We start from the raw sequence: 23,317 nt of genomic DNA, 5'->3' as shown, positions 1-23,317 counted from the left end.
CGAAAACGGAGGGAGAAGTGTAATGAATACCCAGGGATCCATGCCTAACCTGCATGCCAGAATTAAACCAGGTTTTATAATGGGGTGCTGAAAGGTTCTCTGCCCAACTGACTTCCAAAATTCTGAGCATCATTTTGCCACTGTAGCTGAAAAGAGTGCTATTTTATTTTTGCAATGTGACAATTTGCAGAATTATAATGCTATATTTTGACACTGTTTCAGATCATTGATTGAATCATGTCAATGAAAAGTGTGGAATTTTCAAGTGTAGAACTCCGAGCTGTCATGAAGTTCCTATTCTTGCAGACGAAAAGCTCCAAAGGAAATCCACGAATGGGTGATGCAAACATTGAGTGACAAATGCCCACCATACGCCACAGTGAAAAAGTGGTATGCAAATTTTCTGTGTGAAGGTTTTGAGACTGACGATGCAGCAAGGTCTGGGAGGCCTCAAATGGTGTCAACTCCTGAAATTGCTGACCATATCCATTGACCTGATTTTGGCAGATCAGTGAATATCATCTAAAACAATTGTTGAGACACTACAGATATCCAGGGAACATGTTGGCTGTAAAATTCACAAACAGCTGGGTATGCAGAAGCTGTCAGCCAATGGGTGCCTGAATGTTTGAATAATGACGAGAAATGACGTTGAGTGGACATTTCCAAGTTGATTTTGCAGCATTTTCAGTGACCTGGTGCCAACTTTTTTGGAGTGACTAGTTACTGTTGATGAAACATGGTTATACCACTATGATCCTGAGACAACATAACTTTCAATGCAATGGCTGCACTCATGTTCTCCAAGGCCAAGGAAATTCAAGACTCAAAAGTCAGCTAGAAAGATCAACGCCACGGTGTTTTGGGATCAGGAAGGTGTTATAATGACTGACTATCTTCCAAGGGGCCAAACAGTTAATGCAGAATACTACTGTAACTTGTTGTACTGATTAAAGGAGGCATTGAAAGAAAAAAAGAAGAGGGAAGCTGTGGGAAGTTCTCTTTTTGCAAAACAATGCATCTGCTCTCAAGGCAAATGGATGTTTTGATGCAGTTGGGGTTTCAGTGTATAGACCAGGGGTCTCCAAAGTCCCTCCTTGAGGGCCGAATCCAATCGGGTTTTCAGGATTTCCCCAATGAATATGCATTGAAAGCAGTGCATGCACATTGCATATTCATTGGGGAAATCCTGAAAACCCGACTGGATTCGGCTCTCAAGGAGGGACTTGAGACCCCTGGTATAGACTATCCACCCTACTCACCCATCGGACTAATTTCTGTTTCTAGACATTAAAAAGAGTTTGAAAGGACAATAATTTTTGAGTGATTTGCAATTGATTGCAGCAGTAGAGCAGTATTTCAGTGACCAGACATCAGAGTGTTTTTCAGGAAGGTTTACAGAAACCAAGTATGTTGAACTTAGGGGCAAATATGTGGAAAAACATGTAAGTTTCATGGTTCCACATTATTCCCTTTTTGGTTGGGCTAAGAACTTTTCAGCATCCCCTCATAGTTGGTATAAATCCTTGTGTCCAAAGTGCTATTCTATGGCAATTCAAAATGCTGTTTATAGAATAGCACTTTGTACTGATCTTTTTTGCAAACAAATATGGGTGCCATTTACCGAATCTTGTCCTATATGTATATGCTTTTTTAAAATTACCCCTTAAACTCCCAAAGGTAGGCTCCTAAGCCTCTTGAAAGCTGACCTCTTGGTCTAATGATTTTAGTTGCTTGAATTGACTTGCTTCTGTTCTATTCTGTTGATCCTTCCACTTCTAGGCTCCTCTTCTGATCTGCTCTTTTATGTTCTTTTTACCTCCTTTGCTAAACTATCTTATACAGCAAATTTGCTGCTAATTTGCCCAACCAGCTGTTTATTGAACCCTTACTCCCTCCTCCTTTGCTTTTTCAACTTGATCTGATAGAACAGTTCCTGCTCCCCCCCCCCTCCTCCCAATCTATAGGAGTACGGCTTATGACTAACATCTATTCCCTTCTAAAATTTGAACCCTCTTCTCCAGGACACTTGCTCTGTCACTCTTCTGTAACTGATTAGGCTGCCTTTTCCACGTGTCATGTCCTCTGGGTTTAGCTGCGCAACTGAGAGGACCCTAGCTGAGGGTCACTGGTAAAACTGCAAAGCTGAGTCTCTTTTCTGCATATTTATTTTCTATTTTTTGTTTGTGCTGTCATCAATTAATCACATGATTCAAAAACTGATGGAGTCCTGTGTGCATGACCAGTTCAAAGCAAAACCCCTGGTTCTCTGTAGACTAACAGTGCAGTGCTGTCAATAGTATTATTAATGCTGCAGAGCACCTACCTCACTCCCATCATCAATCTAAGTTTATTTATAAATTGCCTTTCATGCACAATATAGCACTGTGTAAAAGGCAATAGATTAAAGGGAAAAAAAAGTATCAATGCCAGACAAATGAACAGGATAGAAGTAAACTGACTGTTCCAGAAAAATACTTTGTAAGAAAATACCAGAACCTTTATTGAAAGAGATTGTTGACTTTGGTTCTGAACTACCACTGTATGAGGGGGTTGAAACTTATCTAATATCATTAGACAAACTATGACAATGATGTATTGCATTGTTAAAAGCCACTACAGGTATAAGAAAATCTGAAATACTGTTCAAACAGAACTAAAAGACTTAGAGGAAAACAAAGAGCCCCAAAGACTAGATATTTTGCAAACATTGTTGTTGTTTTTTCTCTAAGTTAGAGAATGACAAGGGGACAAATTTTTCCCTGTTCCTGCAGAAACTCATTTTTTAATCCCATCCTGGCGAGTTATTTTCCTGTCCCCATCATTACTGCAAGCTCCATCCTCATCAGCACAAGCCTCAAGCACTTTAAAATCATAAATGTTCAAGGCTTGCACGGTTAAGGCATAGCTTTCCAGGAATGGGGCAGGGACAGCGCCAAAACTCACGGGGAAAGGATGGGGAAATTGAGCTCCGGTGGGGGATGGGGAAAAATTGTCCCCATGTCATTATCTACTGTATGTGCTATGTACTTCAGAGGGTGATAATGAAAACCCTTCATGCAGATAAGATACGGAAAAAAAATGATCTGTGGTAAAAGTAGGCACAGATCTCTGTGGGTAATTTTCCATTGGGCAGTAATTAGAGCAAAAATATCTACCATATTTTTTGCTCTATAAGACGCACCTGACCATAAGACCCACCCACCTGTAGAGGAGGAAAAAACAAGAAAAAAAAATTATGAACCTAATGGTGTGCCCTGTCCCCTTTCTGGTGGTCTAGTGGTAGGCTGGGACAGGGTACAGGGCAAGTCTAATGGTGGTCACATCTAATGGTAGGCATGTGTAGTGGCAGCCAGCCAGCCAGCCCGGTTCCTTTTTTTACAACCTGGCGGTCCAGCGCATTACCGTGCTCCTGCATCACTGGACGGCTGCCTACCAGGACAGATAATATCTAATTACTATTTAATTTGTTGTTAACCACCTTGAGCGAATCTCTTCATGAAAAGGCAATAAATAAATATAACAAGTTAGATATGCCCATAAATTTGGGCACAACCACTTATAAGTATTTCAGTCTAAATGCCAATGATACAGCATAATTCATAGAGTTTCGTAACTACTATTACTCCGTGCCAGTGACCCTGTCTCCCAGGCTTTATCATCAGCTCACTGGCTACTCGTAGCCAAACGTTGTATCTTCAAAGGCCAGATGCTAGTGTTCAAATCCTTGCACAACATGGTGCCAGGCTACATGGCTCCCAGAAAGAAATATGCCTCAAAATGCTTCCTGGTCGGGCTTTTCAGCTGCAAACCACCAAATGACGTTCCTACTCCTACTTCATGCCAAGCCACTGGAATCAACTGCCCCTACAGATCAGATCCCTTGAAGGTCTCTTGAACATGAGGAAAGCAATAAAAACATACCACGTCACCTAACTCCCTTGCTTACAGCCGGTGGATTACAAAGAACTATATATTAGTACTAGATCCTCAGCATGTGTCTTGTTAGGATAAAAATTTGTATAAAAATAAATCTTGCATTTAACTATTGTAAACTGTAACCTGTAAACCAGAGGTGTCAAACTCTGGCCCACGGGCCAAATCTGGCCCTCGATGTAATAATATTTGGCCCGCGAGACAATAACAAATGTGTACTTAAGCTGGCCCACCGGTAGACTTTTTTTTTTACCCGTCATCACATTTTACAGGCACCACATCAGCACCACAGGCTGTAGTTTCACACAAAGTATGCATTGCGCCTCTCATCTCTTGGCCACCATGCTCTTCTCTGACGAGACGTCCTTCATGTGGATGGTGGGAAAGCTGATGAGGGTGGGGATGGCCTTTATCCAGAGATCTCCTCCTAGGTCTTGTCCAGGTGCAAGAACGGTGACAGGGGCTCGGCTAGACCTCCGGGGGAGGGAAGGGAAACGGAAGAGGAAGACAGAAATGGAAGATGGATGCTTAGCACAGAGAAAGAAGGAAACGGCAAATGGGCAGGAGACCCTGGTAAGAGAGTTAGCAGTAGACAACCAGAGCCTGGGACCAACATGATTTCAATAATGACCAGACAACAAAAGGTAGAAAAAATAATTTTATTTTCTGTTTTGTGATTACAATATGTCAGATTTGAAATGTGTATCCTGCCAGAGCTAGTATTACACAGCAAGCATGAACTAGGACCTAAAAGCGAGAGGAAAAATATGTTTTATTTATTTTGTTTACATCACAGAGCCAGTGTGGGGTTGGAGAAGTTGTAGCCCTATACTTCTACTAAGATTAAGGGGTCCTTTTATTAAGGTGAACATTTAGCGTGTGTTAATCTTTAGCATGCGCTAAATCAATTAGTGTACCTTAATAAAAGGACCCCTAAGTATCTTAATAAAATTTTTGGCCCGCGACTTAGCCTATGTTTTATATTTCGGCCCCTTATGTGATTAAGTTTGATACTCTGGTGTAAACTGTATATTACCATGTTTCCCTGAAAATAAGCCCTACCACCAAAATAAGCCCTAGTCCCTGGATTCGCTGGCAGTGCTTCCCCCCTGCCCCCCACTCCTGCCGTGCAGCCTAACCCCCGCTGACCCTCTATACTTCCCTCCCATCTGAACCTCACTGACCGCAAGCACTACATACCTCCCTCCAGAGCAGCGTTGGGCTGGCAGCACTCTAAACAGGCTGCTTTCTCGGCCTTCTCCTGGGGCTTTCCATGTACCGCGTTACTGATGACATCAACAGTGATGCAGCATAGGGAATTCCCAGATGGCCAGAAGAAGGCTGCGAAGTAGCCTGTTTAGAGTGCTGCCGGCCCGACGCTGCTCTGGAGGGAGGTATGTAGAGCTCGCAGTCAGTGGGATTCAGATGGAAGGGAAGGATGGAGGGTCATTGGGGATAAAGCTGTGCGGCGGGGGGATGCTCAAGGGTTCTGCTGCACAAGGGATGGGAGGGAGGGAAGGACAGAAGCTGGGCAAGGGTTCTGCACGAAGAATGGGAGGGAAGGATAGAAGTTGGGCAAGGCTTCTGCTGCACAGGGGGATGGGAGGGAGAGATAGAAAGATGCTTCAGAGGGAAGGTACAAGGGGATGGGTGAGAGGGGAGGAGAGATGCTGCATATGTGGATAAGAGAAAAGAAAGAGGACCAATTGGGGTAGAGGAGAGGAAGGGAGAGATGATCATTGTACATGAAAAAATAAGCCCTACCCCGAAAATAAGACCTAGGGCATTTTTGGGGCCCAAAATTAATCTAAGATACTGTCTTATTTTCGGGGAAACAAGGTATGTACATTTAACCTTTAACCCATTCTGAGCTCGTTGGTGAGAACAGGATAGAAAATTAATTAACTAAAGAAATACTACTTATCATATGTATAGCACTACTAACCAACAAAGTACAGAGGAACTGGAGAAAAATATACAAATCAAGCAATTACTTTAACTCCAGTAGTAAAGTTGAGCTGGTAGCATAAACGCTCAATGGCTAGACCCCTTATCTTCACTGGACATGTCTTGAATAAATTCTAGTAATTCATTGTCTTAGGCTTTAAGTGTTGCTTCCTCACCGGATCTTATTTGTATTAACAGTACTGTTTAAATATATAAATAAGTAGTATAGCATTACTTAAATAAGTGACTTATCTTATATGTGGACTTCCTTTCAGGTATAACTTTGCCGACATGTTTCAGTAGAAGCTTTGGAGGGAGGGAAGGAGGGAGGTAATTGGGAGGAGAGATTAAATTTTCTGGAGCAGAGGTGGATATGCCACCTAAATACAGTCATCCCTAAGGGGTTAAACCATGAATTAGAATGGGCCTCATTGATTTAAAGGACATATGGGTAGGACTCCTCCTTAGGTCAGAAATAATACTTTAGTACAAGCTATAAAAACATAAATAAAATTAAAACTAATAGTAAATAAGGGTTTCCCCCATGGTGCGATCTGCCATTGACGTGATGTCATCGATAGGGATGCTAGGGCGGAGGGTTTTTAAAGGGAATACAAAGACGCGGCGGCCATGTTAATACACGCTGTAGTCGGTTGGAGTAGCGCAGAGCTTTCTTAAGGTAAATAAACAATACATAGCTCTGTTAACGGGGCAAGGTTGTACGTTGTATTATCGGAGGAGGGATTTAGTGGGTTATTATAACGGTATATGTAAATGATACGAACGGTTGTTCTGTATGTTTTTAGGGATGAACAGCCTTGAAAAAACTTCTTAGTGAAACATACCAGCAAATTTATCCCTGAAAGGAAGCCCACATATAAGATAAGTCACTTATTTAAGTAATGCTAAACCACTTATTTATATATTTAAACAGTATTGTTAATACAAATAAGATCCGGTGAGGAAGCCTAAGACAATGAATTACAGGAGTCTAAGGTGGTGTTTCTGAGGGTCATATAAGAAATTATTTGGATGAGAACTGGAGTTGGGACAAGAAGTGATTGGTCTACAAATTGACTATATTGAATGCTCTCATTCTAAGCTGGATTCTTAGTAGTGGGTGCTTTAGTGAAAATGAATAAATTCTAAACATACATCTGAACTGGGAAAAAACGCCTCAGAAGCTGCAGGGCAAACTTTGCTCTGGAGCTATGAAGGGGAGCTTAAATTGCTCATTAACTCCCCTCTAGTCATCTATCATAGTAATAATAATAATAATAACTTTATTTTTCTATACCGCCATAGTCAGGCGACTTCTAGGCGGTTTACAATGTAAGAAGGCTGGACATTCAGCGAATAACAAAGGTCTTAGTACAGTACAATGCTAATACAATACAATAAGTCCACATATAATACAATACAGTGAGTCTAAATACAATACTATACAATAAGTTTAAATACAGTACCGAACAAAGAGTCTAGATGCCGTACAATAGTCTAAATGGTAAACTTACATATTAATTGGAGATCTAAGGGTAATGAGTGTCTGAAAGATTTAGAACATCCATGAGGGGGGTCTTAGTGGGGGAGGGGACCGTTTTAGTCAATGAATTTAGCGAATAGGGTGGTTTTGATCGATTTGCGGAATGCATTATAAGTCATATTTGGTTCGTTTATGTGGTTTTTCAGCCAGGCGAAACAACCCCTTATTTGTGATTTAAAAGATAGTCCAAAATCAAAATATCAAAAGCAAGCATCACTTATCTGTGCCTTAAAGTGGAGAAAAACTTCACAGCGTGATGCTAGCTCCTCTTCAGCTTCCTCACTGATTTAATGTAAAAGCACTACTAAACATGCAAATTATCTTTCCATGTCCTCTTCCCCTCCTTCTTTTCACCTTCTTCTTTAATCTGTCGCCTTGAGCCTGTATAGGTATGAGGGACTCACAAATGGAAGATTAGATTAGCTAAGTGTAAATTCTGCCTAGTCTCTGCCCATACTCTGCCTATGTATACCTCTGCCTGTAAAATGCACACTGTGCCAGATACCTGCTTATTTACATGGTAGAGCAAACGGCAGTGTCAGAGAAAAGTGTGCAGAGAGAAAATTTCAGCACTTGCTTTTGCGTGGTCGAGCAAACAGCATTACAGTACTTGAATTGTACTGCTAAACTGTACAATACAATGCAAGAACTGCAATACATAACTTGTTTTTTAAAAAACAATTACGAATACCGATAAGTTTTATTCATGAGTTCACAGTACTCGCAAGGGCTATACCACAAACCCTGCTAATATGATAGCAAAAAGTTATTCACGTTATTTTGGTATTTGTGGGCCATCTTTGACCCTATCCCCAGTGAATATGTTTAGTGTACTTGAGGGAGGGGAGGGACAAATATGTTGTTCTCCCAGTCCATCCCCCCCCAAAAAAAAAATTGGAGTGCTAGCTACACCCCTGGTATGCACATACCTGCATAAGTGCTAGATGGGCCTAAGTGCAATTCTGTAAATACCTGCTTAACCTAAATAGCATGGATTTGTAAGGACAGTGTACTATATACAGGGGAGAAGCATGCACAAGACTTAGGCAGAACTTCCACTTATGCATTCAACTTATAGAATACTGTAAGTTATATGTGCTCTGCCACATTGAGTTATCCACATTAAGTTATCCACATTGCCTGGTCTAACTGCTGGCCCTTAAATATTAGGTTTATTGATACCAGGTTATGTTAGCATTCTGAAATGAAAACTAGGTGTCTAGGTTCTGCAAGCAGCTTCAGGTTGCTTCAATGAGTTCAAGCTGACCCGCTGATGGTAGTACTCCAAGACTATTGCACCCCAGATACAGATGGGGTGGAACCAGAGGTATGCCTTTAGATGACCAGGATTACTCCTGGGTAAGTCCCAGGGTAGTCATGGAGTTAGGGTGGGGGGATAAGGGAAGACCATTTTACACATGGTTGGAGCTTCAGCAATGGGCTGAAAAAAAAGAGGAGAGGCTTCTAGAAGGGACTGGATTGAGTTAAGAGGTTCTAGAGGGATTAGATCAGGTGGGAGGCCTTCTGGAGGGACTGGATTGGGGAAGAGACATCTAGGATGGATAGGATTTGATGGAAGACTTCTGGGGATGATCAAATTGGGTGGGAGTCTTCTGGGTATGATATCATGGAAGTGGTGGTCTCATTGGCTGGAATAAGATCGGGTATAGGGCAGGTAGGCTGTGCCTGGCTAGATTGTATGCCTGGGCAGATAGCTTGGGTAGACCAGCATTATCTGACCAGGTGTGTAACACAGCACCAATGTGCTGATTGCTGGTGTTTTGTATTAGATGCAGGGCAGCTACTGGATCCACCCCTTGCATTTACCACATAGAGTTTGAACTTATCACTAGTCTTTGTGCATGGTACAATGCAACACTGTACCGAAATGAACCCTCTCAATCACAGTTCTATTCTAAATAATGTATTCATTCCTAAAAAAAAAATAAAAAAGGAAGTGTAAAACAATAAATATTTTGGTTTCTGCACTCATCCCCTTTCTAATTCTTTCTTCAGGTGAACACTAGACCCTCTGTCCCCTATATCTGTAGTAAAAGCATCAGTAGAAACCCAAACAATCCTCCCAGTGTCTAAGCCACTGGGCAGCCTCACCACTTTGGTTGTTGCTTATTTTGGTCTCTGTAGAGGCTCCTTGCAGTATGTCCAAGGAGAGAAGGATGAAAACCTTCTCCCCTCCCCAATAGCCACCCTGCTGACGTTTGCTGCCTCAGCCGCAGTTACAATAATGCCCCCTGCTGAGGCTGTGGAAAGTCTTGCATATGCCCCCAGGACTCAGAGGAGGCATTACAGAGGCTGGTGCACTAGAGCAGCTATGGCAACAAGTGGCTGTCATGTAGGGCAGCCTCAAAAATGAAGGAGGGCATGCGGAGAATAATGCACGCTCAGGGAAGATGTCGGATCACATGACCTCTTCTCCTGAATTTAGGTGCATGTTTGTGCCTAGCGCTGAAAAGCAGTGCTAAGCTCCCATTGCCACCCACTTTTTAGGATTCTAAATTTAGATTGTTTAGTGAAATTCAGAGAATAAATTTAGGCCCTATGTCCTATCCAGGAGCCTAACTCACCAATTTAGGAGCTTACACCATTTATTCATTGTCCTGTAAGCGATTCATTTTTGTAAAATAACAGCGTCCAAAAAAAGGGCATAAATTGACACTTGGATGTTTTAATCATCAAAACGTCCAAGTGTCAATTTTCAAAACTTAAGTTTTTAGACTTCTTGAAGGTCATTTACCCTCCAGGATGTCTAAATTTTAAGGGGGCATGTTAGAGGTGTGTTTGGGGTGGAATTTGGGTGGTTTAAACACTTGAAGGTCTTACAGGGATAATCAAACCTTTCCCAAGATGTCCAGGATGCCATTAGAACATCCAGAGGTAAATCTGTTTTAAAAGCATCTAAGTGTCAAGAAGGAACCCAAACTAACCAGATGACCACTGGAAGGATGGAAGCATGGCCCTCCCTCATCCTCGAGTGGTCACTGACCCCCTCCTACCCTCCAAAGATGTGAAAGAAGCAATACATACTAGCCTTTATGACAGTTACAGATATTATGGGATATCATAGTAGAGCGGCAAGGAGGTGTGTAGAGTAACCTGGTAGGCAGTGTTGTGAACCATAGAGAGGGGGATCTGGGGCCCATATCCGATGCTACCAACTACATTTGTGGTGGAGTGTGAACCCACCAAAACCCACCCAAACCCGATTGTATTGCCATATGGGTGACACTTGCAGCCCTAAGGGCTATTGGGGTGGTAGATAGGTAGGTAGATAGGTAGGTTTGGGGGAATTTTGGAGGGCTCACACTATAAGGGGGTTCTGGTGAGATGTGTACCTGGTACTCTTTATGTGAAGCTCACAATAGTTCCATCTAAGGTGCTCCACTGTTCTGTTGGCATGTCTGTGTGGCCAGTCCATTAAAATGCAGGCCCCTTCCACGTCCAAATGGGCTTGTTTTGGATGTTTTACATTTGAATATGTTGATTTTTGAAAATGGCTGATAAGATGGATGTGCTATGGTCCAGGAAGTCTAGATGGGTCATTCAAAAATGGTCATTTTGCTGTTCCAATTTTTGGACATCTTTCAGGGGACTTCCAATGTTGGACTTAGACGTCCTATCAAAAATGGCCCTCCATGTTTGTGCATATGCCAATGGAAGCCATAGTGATTGCCCAAAATCACAGGCAACATCAGTGAGATTTAAACCCTGACTTTTAGCTATATCTGTTATGATAACACCAGCAAAAAACAAGCTCTGGAAACTGACAGGGCTACTGTGTTTCCCTCTCATCTTGTAGTTGTCCAGAGCTAATGTCTAATGTCAATAGCTACAAGTGTATTAGTTGGAAAAGCATGGGATTAAATCATTAAAGTTAAAACTAACAACATCTTTCCATGGCAGCACTAATATATATATTTTTCTCATTTAAGACTATGAAGGTCATTTTAGAAGGCTTGTGTGGAATTTATCTAAGTAAACAGTGGAGTTTACAAATATAAATGACTTCCATCTTTAAAAAGCAATTTTAGAAAGCCTCTGGAGGGACTGGAGTTACACAGAAATCCTCGACTTGCATTTGTGCAGCATGCACAGTTTTAAAGGTCTGAAAAATATGAACATATTTCTGATTCTGCAATAGTGATATGCTCATACTTTACAAAATCTAGTGGTGTGCACTTATACCTTCTTCAAGGCACAAATAAGTTGCAGCTAACTGCTCATTTGGACCTGGAATTTGCAAGAGTAACTGGAAAGATCAGTTATTTTTTAAAACTACCTCTGACCTCCAAAATCTAAAGTGTTCTAGCTTTGCTCTTAATTTCGTCCCCTGGATACCTGGTTTTGGAAAATTTGCCATTTGCAATTGCGAGTAGGGTAATTTTCAAAGGAAAAAATATGAGGGTGGTTTGAAAAGTTTGGTAAAAAAGCAAGTTCAACAGCGAGGGCTGTACACGTAGTTCAGCGAGTTTCCAGGTTTTTTTCGTATTGTAGGAAAAATAGCTTATGAAAAAAAAAAAAAAAAACCCTGGAAACTTGTTGGACTAAGGGCTCCTTTTATAAAGGTGCGCTAGGGCCTTAACGCGCGGAATAGCCGTGCGCGCTAGCCGCTACCACCTCCTCTTGAGCAGTTTTTCGGGTAGCACCCGCAATAGTGCGCGCTAATCCAGTGCATGCACTAAAAACGCTAGTTCACCTTTGCAAAAGGAGCCCTAAGTATGGGCCCCTTTTACTAAGCTGCGATTGAGTTTTTAGCGCGTGCAGAATTTTAGTGCACGCTAAACCCACGCTACGTGGCTAGAACTAACGCCAGCTCAATACTGGCATTAGCGTCTAGTGCTCATGGCAATTTAGAGCATGCTAAGCGCGCGCTAAAACCTCTAACGCAGCTTAGTAAAAGGAGCCCTATGTTGTTTAACATGCTTTTTTTTTTTTTTTTTTTACCAAACTTTTCAAACACCCTCTTATACTCATGTTTTCCCTTTCAAACTTGCTATTACTTAAGAAACATAGAAACATAGAAAGATGACGGCAGAAAAGGGCCATAGCCCATCAAGTCTGCCCACTCTATTGACCCACCCCATTAAGTCTGAATGCTAATGACCTGGTTCCTTAACTCGACCCTCGTAGGGATCCCACGTGGATGTCCCATTTATTCTTAAAGTCGAGCACGCTGGTGGCCTTGATCACCTGCACCGGAAGTCTGTTCCAGTGATCTACCACCCTTTCTGTGAAGAAATACTTCCTGGTGTCGCCACTAAATTTCCCTCCTCTGAGTTTGAGCGGGTGCCCCCTTGTGACCGAGGGTCCTTTGGGCATAGAGTACTTGCTGTTCAAGTTCGGTGACTTGTCACAAAATTCCTCTTAAAATATTCTCATGCACACCTGGAAAATTCATGGTTGAACAGTGACACTGGCTGGAATTCCTGCTATTTAGCATCTGTGCACATCTTTCTAAATTCTTTCCTGTTAATCTTTTGTCCTTTACTTCTCTTTGGCATCTTTTTACTCTTTAAGATCATGCCAAGTGCTTTTAACTCTTTGGCGTTTTGCCAGGTACTAGTGGCTTGGGTTGGAAACAGGGTACTGGGCTTGATGGTCCGTCAGTCTGTCCCAGTGTGGAAAACGGTTATGCTCATATGTTTATGTCTTAAATGTATTAAAAGGAGGGCTAGACTGGTGGTCAATGTTGCATGCAGAGAGCACAGTACCTGTATCTAAGTGTGGAGTCTAGGGATATCAAGTTCAAAAATTTGCATTTTGAACAGTTCCACAAGTTGTCCATTGGATATTTCATTTTATTCAGCATTTTTTGTGCTCTTTTCCAATGTATGTGTGTGGGGGTGGGGGAGGGAGGGGGAAATTCAATCAACAGAATGTCCTACGGCTCAATAGTGGGCATAACATTGGCACTCACAATCGCATTCGCCCTTCACACCCCACCACTCACCACTCTCTATCCTCCATAAACCAACCCCAAACTGCACAACAATTGTTTTAATTCAATGGCAGCAAACTGGCTGCAGTTTTATTGAAAAATCCATCTACCGTATTTTCACTCATATACCGCGCACCCGTGTATAACGTGCACACGGGTATACCGCGCGGGGAACACAAATTTATGTAATAAAATGTTAATATAGCGCGCACACGCGTATACCGCGCATGCTAAAACCTCCTCCCGCCTACTCTGAACCGGCATCCTCCCCCTTCCGCTCGCGTCACCCCCCCCTCCCCCTTTGATCTGAGATAATCTGATCCGGCATTCCCCCTGCAAACCGGCATCCTCCCCCCCCCGCTCGTGTCACCCCCCCTCCCCCGCGATCCTACATCCCCCCCCAGCACTGCAAATTCAACTCTTACCCGATTGGGCACCGGCACCAGCACCAATGCACAGCATGTGCCAGTGCCAGTGCCCGAAAATCCTCCCTCGTTGGTTTGGGCTGGGCGGTGCGAGAGAGATCCTCCTTCTTCCTCTGCCGGGCTGGACTAGGCTTTGAGCATTTGCCCAGCCCAGCCCAAACCAACGAGGGAGGATCTTCGGGCACTGGCACTGGCACATGCTGTGCATTGGTGCTGGTGCCGGTGCCGGTGCCCAATCGGGTAAGAGTTGTATTTGCGGTGCTGGGGGGATGTAGGATCGCGGGGGAGGGGGGGTGACACGAGCGGGGGGGAGGATGCCGGTTCGCAGGGGGAATGCCGGATCAGAATGTAAAAAAAAAATTGTAAAACGCGCTCACACGTATAACACGCATGGTTATGCACGGTTTGTAAAATCGTGCATAACGCGTGCATTATATGCATGAAAATACGGTAATCTAAAACAACATACAGGCAACAATCATCATAGCATCTTACTATGAAGTCCCAGATAGATGCAGTGGTATGTAAGAACTATTTTACTTTATGGAAGCTATGAACCATTAGAGCCTTTAGATTATTGGTTCAATCGCTATTACCGAGTCTTCTTGAGTTGTTTATTTGACATTTACCAAGAAAGAACTAGCGAGACTTGTATTAATACAAAACACACCGATTGGAATGATTTACGGCTTGAAGAAATATGATCATATCACCCCCTTTTATTGTGAGCTACATTGGATACATATGGAGGCCCGGGTGTTGTTTAAGCTGGGGTGTTTCTGTTACAAAGCTCTTATGGTACAGCTCCTCTTTACTTGGTTAATAGATTTTCTTTAGCTTCTTATAGACATAGTAGAAAAACTCATCCCTTGTTTAACTCTCCATCTGTTCAGGGCTGTAAAAGTAAGAAATTTCTCAACCACACGTTAGTGTCCCAAGCTGCTCTTCATGATAAAGAATTTCGAACATTCCTGTTTACAGCTTATTCTTACAAACAGTTTAGAACACAACTGAAGACCTATCTTTTTACAAAATATCTGACTACTTAACTTACTTTATTTCTCTCATTGTGACCATTGTTAGTAATCTTTTGTAAACCGCATTGAACTAATGGCTACGCGATCTATAAGTACAATGCAATGTATACAATTATCCCCCACTCACACGCAGCTAGATGGTACCAAACTACAGTAGCTAATTTTCCATCCCATCACGTAAAAATCATCCCCAACCCACAACACAACCCATGGTGCCATCAGGCTAAGCATGATGGCGTCACACAAGCCCTACTTTCAACACTGCACCCCAGGTATTGCTCTATTAACTGATTAAGAATGTGTACCTTTCATCCTTCCTTTCTTTTCCCATGAACCTAGCTGTGACCGACTCACCCCTCCCTTTCCCACCCTAACTCCCTTTTGCAACCCCTCCCCCATGCAGGAGGGTTGGGTAGGATAAAATTCCCTACCCTTATAGCCCCCACCATCCTTACCACCTGAACAAAAGTAAAACCACTTCCCGCCTAGACACCTTAGATTTATCAACTTATGCCCTACCCACGTAAACCCTTCATCAGCCAATCTTCCCACTCTCTTATCCTTTCCCTCAGCATTCTACCAATTCTCAACACCCCTCCATCACAATCCCTATACCTTTCTTTATTATACTGTAATTTATTTCTAACATCCTATATCAATTTCTTAACTTATGTCCTGCCTCCCACCCTCCACCCTATTTCTACCCAACTCATTTCCCCACCCCCATTGACTCAGATGCTGGTCCAGTGTTATCTGCCCTCTGTCCAAGAACAGAGGGCTTTGTTGTTGCAGAGTAGTGTACACTATTATGGCTACTTAGAGGAGTAATTACTAACTTGAGGAAATAAGCCACATTTTTGCTTCTTAATGCACATTAATCCCCAAATTCTATGAAAAAAATCCCAACTAAAAATTTTGGTTGAATAATGAGCCAATTAGCGCTGATTATTGGGATCTCAACAAGCAATTATTGATGTTAATTGGATTAACATGGATCCAAAAAGGGAGCATGGCCATGGGAGGATCAAGGGCAGATCAAAGGCATTCCTGCAATTTGCATTTGTAGCTTTAAAATAAGGGAGGATCCACACCTAATTTAGGTATGAGGATTTACACCTTGGGCACGATGTACTATTTTTTTTTTGGGGGGGAAGGAGGGAGAGGTGATGATTTTAGACACCATTTATAGAATTTAGTCCTAAAGGACAAAATCATATTTATTTATTCTGTCTTCCCATAGGAGCATAGAATGGGTTCAAGCATTTTCCCTATCTGTTCCATTAGTCTCACAATCCTTCTAATGTACCTGGGGCAGTGGAGGATTAAGTAACATGCCCAGGGTCACGAGGAGCAGCACAGGGGTTGAACCCACTACCTCATGCTGCTGAGGCTGTAGTTTTAACCCCTTACAACACTCTCTCCCCAGACCCAGGCAGAGATCGACTCATATATTTGTTCCCTTCACACAAATGACAAGCATTCAAGACAAGCTTTTTCCTTTTCAAGACCTCTATCGGAAATATCCCCAACTTCCTGTTATTGCCTCATTGGCTATCTTCTCTTTTCTATAGGGCAGGGGTGTCCAACCTTTTGGCTTCCCTGGGCTGAAAGAAATGTTTCTGGGGCCGCGCAAACGCTGCAGCATGACAGAGGAGTGAGGAAAACACTGCATCACCCTCGACCGGGGCCGCACAAAATACTTCACGGGGCCGTATGCGGACCTCGGGTCACAGGTTGGATACCCCTGCTATAGGGGATAAAGGATATGCCTTTCAAATCTGGTAGCTCATTCTATTATGCATGCTGAAAGCAGCTACAGCACACTTCTCCGTTTGTTCAGTCACCTTTAGAATACAAAAATTTGCTTCAAGTGTTTCAGCAGATCAGTTGGTGGCTTATGTGCAGTATTTGCCAACACATGTGGTAGAAAAGTGCTTGCCCAAATTATCTTCTATAACATTGCTGTCAGATATCAGCTGCCTGTCTACATTAATCTGAATCTGGAGAAGGATTATCCATGTCTCACTGCTCTTATCAGGGAAAATACAGCGGCTGGGAGCCAGGTCTTCAGGGCACAGATTGATGCCTGCTTTGCAAGTAAGTGGTACAGAAGTACCCAGATCTTTTACTTCTCTTCTTACTGAGGAGAGGGGAGGACTGCAATGTCTGGTCCATTGTATCATGATTTAATTGGGAAGTTATCATATGAGCTATTAGACATGTCGACATTTCCCAGATAGGCTCAATATACAAGCATTGGTAAAATCATCTCTTTAATTACTTGTTTATTTGTCTTTCCATCTATCTTCACATAAGGTCGTTAGCTGAAGAATAATCATTGGCATTTCAGTAAAATCTATACCACCAATCTTTTCAGAGATGTGCTGTGTTTGAGGAGAGTCAAAAACAGGGATTTCACAAGGTGACAAAAACTTTTACCAGATTAATAATAATAATAATAATAATTTTATTTTTGCATACCGCAATACCACAAGCAGTTCAGAGCGGTTTTCAGAGGAAGAGACTGTACATATACAGCAATGTTACAGAAAGTATTGTCAGGTATATTTGTAACAAATTTCAAATTAAATTGGTGACCCAAGGGAGGTTAGGAAAAGTCCGGAGATATGTCAGAGGTACAGCAGGTAATATCAGTGATAAGCAAGGTGGGGAGGGTTCAGAGAAATTTGTCAAAGAGATAGGTTTTAATAGATTTCCTGAAGGCTTGGTAGGAGGGTGCACTTGAAATGAAGGTGGTTAAACATTTATTTCATTTGCCAGCTTGGAATGACAGTGTTCTATCAAGGAATCTCTTATTTTCTCTTATTTACAGAAAAAAATGTCCAAAATTGGGTAGAGAAAATGTCCACTTGTGAACCTGCAAGATGCCTCTTTTTTATTTCGAAAAAGTTATTTGATGTCTATTTTTTTGGGCATTATAACCCTTCCCCCCCAATACAAAAACCAGCTATATTAAAAACATGTAGCATTGGCTAAGATTGCACACCAGACTGATCCGTTGAATGGCAGATGCTGGTCCTGCCATGCCTCTCATGGGACTCTGGAACATATGATCTTTCGATGCACCATTATTCAACATTTCTGGACTCAAATTTGGCTTACTATCAGTGCTATACTACACATATCGGAACCCATTACACTAGCCATTGTTATGTATGGCCCTTATGGACTTAAGTCTCCTTTAATTGAACCCCAAGCCAAACTATTAAAAGCCCTAATAGCTATTACTATCAAACAGATTTTGGCTAACTGGAAAAATTCGCCGGCACTGTCCTATTCGGCGTGGTGGAATCAGGTATGCCTTACTGCTAAATTTGAACTGGCAGCTGCTGAACGTAAGGGATCACTTCACAAAACACAAAATATATGGAAACCATTATTGGACTTTTGCTCCGCTTGATGTGATAGTGCTTAATATATGATATATATTCTATGTCTCATATCTATGAAAACTTACCAAGCAGTCATTCTTTTCTCTTTTTCTCTTCTTCTCTTCTCTCTCTCATTACTATTGATTTACTTTTATGTTAGTTTCCTTTCATATTACTTCTCTCAGTTGTAATGCAATGTCTGAACTCAGAATTTATCTCTCAGATCATATATATTTAGATGCATTACCTTATGGAAGCTTGATCTTATTGTTATTGTTTTGGTTGCTGTTTACTGAAAATATAATAAAATATTTGAACTCAAAAACATGTAGCATGTAGCAGCAGCCAAAATTTTTAATAAATGGTCACACAGACATGCCTGCATAGCAGTGGGGCACACTAGGGGGCACCATTGTGAACTTTTAAATTAAGGGTGTCAGGTACACATATCACTATAACCTCCATACATTACATGATGAGCCCTCCAAAACCTACTGTACCCACCTATTTACCACCTCAATAGCCCTTATGCCTGCAGGTGTCACCTATATGGCAGTACAGAGTGTTTTTGGTGAACTATTAAGGTGGCTTATGGGCCTGGGTCCTCTTCTCTGCATTCCACTGCACTGCCCACCAGGCAGACACTCCAGACACTTGCATGCAGCTCTACTAGCAGTGGTGTACCTAGCATATGTGACACCCGGGGCCCATCATTTTTTGACACACCCCCCATCTGTATGAAAAACATGATTTTTAGTAACAATCCACACGTCACACAAGAGTGTACCTAGGAAAAGGCAGCATCTTACATACTGCAGTGAGCAGTATATCAATAAACCCATTGTAAAACTAAACAAGCCAGACTAGTAGAGATCAATCCTACACAGTCAATCCTAACAGAAAACCGTGTCTTTTCGAACACACAGAACACAGAAAACACCTTTGCCTATTATGTAATCACAAACTAACCCCTCCCCCTTTTACAAAACTGTAGTGTGATTTTTAGCCATGGTGGTAACAGCTCAGATGCCAATGTTAAAAAACGCTCTACAGTTTTGTAAATGGGGAGATAGATTAAAAATACGTAGACAAAAGTTAAACTGAAGCTGGACTCTGCATACAATGCAACATCACAGAAACAGCGATGCATCTCCCCTAAAGCAAAAAATAAATAAATATAATTTTTTTCTACCTTGTCTTCTCTGGTTTCTGCTTTCCTCATCTTTTTGTCACTCTCTTACTTTCATCCACTGTCTACCCTCTCTCTGCCCCTTCTATATGGCATCTTCTCTCTTTCTATTCCCCTTCCAGAAACTTTATGCATCCCCCTTCCATTTCTCCCTTCACCCCCATTAGTCTGGCATCCATCTTCTTCCCTTCCCTCCTTCAATGGTCTGGCATCTCTCCTCTCCTCTTCTTTCCTTTCCTCTCCCACATCCCCATGGTTTGGCATTTCACTCTCTCCTCTCCCTTCCCCCTACTTCCATCAGCATCTGCTCCCTTTCTCTCCCTCCAACCCAATTCCATGCAGTATCTTTCCCCTTATGTTTCTTTCCCCTTTCCCTGCAATTCCATCAGCATCTGCCACCTTTCTCTCCCTCCACCATGCTTCCATATCACCCTGACCCCCTTTCTCACCCTTCACCATGCTTCCATACCACCCTGACCCCCTTTCTCACTCTCCACACCCTTCCATATCACCCTGACCTCCTTAGCATTTTTTATTTTTTTTGCTACTTCAGCTTGTCTGCGGTGTTCTTTGACCCCTGAGGAAGGTGTGTTCGCTGAAACACGGACTGTGTAGGGTCCGATTGAATTTTTATCACTGTATATTTTTATCACTGCACTTTTTTAATTGAATTTTCATGTTTTTATATGAGTGTATAATAAATTATTTCCAGAACATCTGTATCCACAGTTTTTGTTTTTGTTTAAATCTCTCCAATTTCCATTCATATTCTCTCTCTTCATTTCTCTCACCTTACTGCCTATCAATCTCTCCCTCTATCTCTTTTTCTTCTTTCCCACCTCTAAATCTCTTAGCCAATCTACTTTATATCTTCTCCTCACTCTCCAGTCTCTCCTCTTTCATATCTCCTGCAGTATTTCCATCTCTCTCCTCTGTTCAGGAATTTGATCAGTGAGAAGCCCTAATGCTTCTTTGCCTATCACCCTCCTGATTAGTGGCACACTCTGCTTTACCTGTGGGTAAACTTGTACTAGCTGCTACCTCCTGCGCTCTGTACTCCTGCCTGAAGGTATCCTGCAATAAAATAACTACAGTAATATTCACTACCAATAAGGAACTCACAGGATAGCCATGACAACAAACTCACACCCACCTCTCGACTCCCCGTCCGCGCTGAGTGGTCAGCTGCAGCCAACTGATAGCTGGAGCAGCCAATCTGTGATGAGAAGCTATTCCTGGAAGCCAGACTCGCCCAGCTTCCCCTCCTCCTGAGTCACTTGAAGAGTGTCGCACTGCAGACTGGGAGTTGTAGTCGCTGGGGCGTGGTGCGAGGAGAACATGACGGAAGCTGCCTGCGGTGAAGTGCCGGTAGTGGAGGGTGCCCTGGCTCCGGTTTCCTTCAGTTTCAGTCGAACAGCGCGGCTGCCGACTCTGCTATGGAATAAGTACGGCAGCTGCGCTGAGGTGCCGTTTAAGGTAGCGCTGGAGGATCCAGACCTGGCCAGCTGTGCACCCCCCTAGGGCTGGCACCCGGGACGGTCCGCCCTCCCACCCCACCCTTGGTACGCCACTGTCTACTAGGATTGTACTTAGTATCTGCAGCTGTCATAGAGACTGATGAACTAGTTTGTGCGGATCTTTGGATGGTGAGACGGAATCAGTGACCACTGGGGGGCAGTGGGCATAGTATGGATAGGAGGTGCCCAGGGGGTACCCCTTGCCCCCCTGTGCCCTCCTCTTTCAGCCCCGACTCCTTCTGTGACCCCTCCCCACTCCTTCCCGCTTCCCACTCATGCTCCCTCTTCCCCTCCGGTTTTGAAAAGCCTTCCGGACCCGGACATGGCCTCAAAAGGAGGACTTGTCCGGGGAAATCCAGATGTCTGGTAACCCTAAGTCAGAGGTAGGTAATTCCGGATCTCGAGAGCCGGAGCCAGGTCAGGTTTTCAGGATATCCACAATGAATATGTATGAGATGGATTTGCATGCACTGCCTCCTTGAGATGCAAATCTATCTCATGCATATTTATTGTGGATATCCTGAAAACCTGACCTGGCTCCGGCTCTCCAGGACTGGAATTGCCTACCACTGCCCTAAGTAAATGGCTTCCTAATTTGGCCTCCCAAAAAATCCATGTTTAGTGCTATTCTATAAACTGCGCTCTGCGTTGCACACCGTGTATAGAACAGCACTTAGACATGATTTCTGCTCCAAACTTTGGGCACAGGGATTTACACCAACTGAGACCTGCTGTAAATCCTGTCAAATAAGCTAGAATTGGATCCCCAGTGTTCTGGACTACTGCACCCCTGACACACCCATGTCCCTCCCATAGCTATGTCCCCATTTGAGTTGTTTGCAAAACAATTTGTGTATATATCTTTATATAATAGAACCTAGGAAAATTTGCATGTGGGATGATGGACCTGCCTGGCTCAAAAAGATTGGTGAAATGCACTATCAATTTATACTATGAACTTTTGTATGAGAGAAGTTAAACATGTATAGATAAGAGAAGGATATACCCTCTATACCCTTTTCTATAGACTCACACTTGTCAACAGAATAATCAAAAGGAGTTTCAATGCTAACCAACCCTCAGAGGTACCACCGTGATACTCAGAGTACTTTCACTGTATCCAGCTTCATGTACCATATCTTCACTGGGCCATACTGAATTGGCTTTCTTAATTTTTCAAACTTTATAGCAAGGATTTTTTGATAATACTTAAAAGTACTTAGCTTATATTAGTTAAGTGGTCGAACCTGTAGAGACATTCCTGCCGACATGTTTCACCCAGCGGGTTTTTTCAATGCTCATATCCCTATACTAGCTTTCGCCACATTATCAGACCACCAAGTATTGTGAACAAAGATGCCTGGTGGTCTGATAATGCGGCAAAAGCTAGTTTAGGGATATGAGCCTTGAAAAAACCCGCTGGGTGAAACATGTCGGCAGGAATGTCCCTAAAGTTCGACCACTTAACTAATATAAGCTAAGTACTTTTAAGTATTATCAAAAAATCCTTGCTATAAAGTTTGAAAAATTAAGAAAGCCAATTCAGTATGGCCCGGTGAAGATATGGTACGTGAAGCCGGATACAGTGAAAGTATTCTGAGTATTGCGGTGGCACCTCTGAGGGTTGGTTAGCATTGAAACTCCTTTTGATTATTCTGTTGACAAGTGTGAGTCTATAGAAAAGGGTATAGAGGATATATCCTTCTCTTATCTATACATGGCTCAAAAAGATGACATCACAGCCACTCAAGGCTGGAGGTAGTTGCGGGTGGAGGCCGAGTGAAGGCTCATAACCCAAATCTCTCAAACCTCCTTCATTCAGCAAGACAGCACACAATATCTGCCCCTTATCTTCTGCCCTGCAGCATAGGAGACAATAGTGCACAGGGTTGTGGAGGAAACAGAAAATTTGGGAAACTGCCTTTCCTTTCCACTTTGAAGCCATAGAAAATCAATTGAGGTACCAAAACCCAGAGCAACTTCTCCTAGCAACTTGTCAAGCTGCCATCTTGACTCTGCCCCACAACATTATCAATTACTGTAGTTATAATGAATACACATTGATTTTTTTTTTAATTATAAAATTCTATATTTGCTTGTAATTCTGTCCAGAAGCTGTAATTTATATCTTCTTCTTTTAAATGAGAAATAATTTTAAATTAGGGTCAAAATGGTCCCATCAGTCATTCTAGGTGGGAACATTATTGGTAATTCTAGTGTTAGACACATAAGCTTGCAAAGTTGGCATACTAAAACCAATTCTATATATACTAGGCACTAACATTTATGTTCCCATTGTACTCATAAGTATTTAGAACTGTGTATCGCAAAACAGTGTGCCGCAGCTGATTCCAGGTGCGCCGTGAGATGCTGGT

Source organism: Geotrypetes seraphini, chromosome 1, assembly GCF_902459505.1.
Source record: "Geotrypetes seraphini chromosome 1, aGeoSer1.1, whole genome shotgun sequence".
NCBI lineage: Eukaryota > Metazoa > Chordata > Amphibia > Gymnophiona > Dermophiidae > Geotrypetes > Geotrypetes seraphini.
This window is presented reverse-complemented; position numbering follows the sequence as displayed.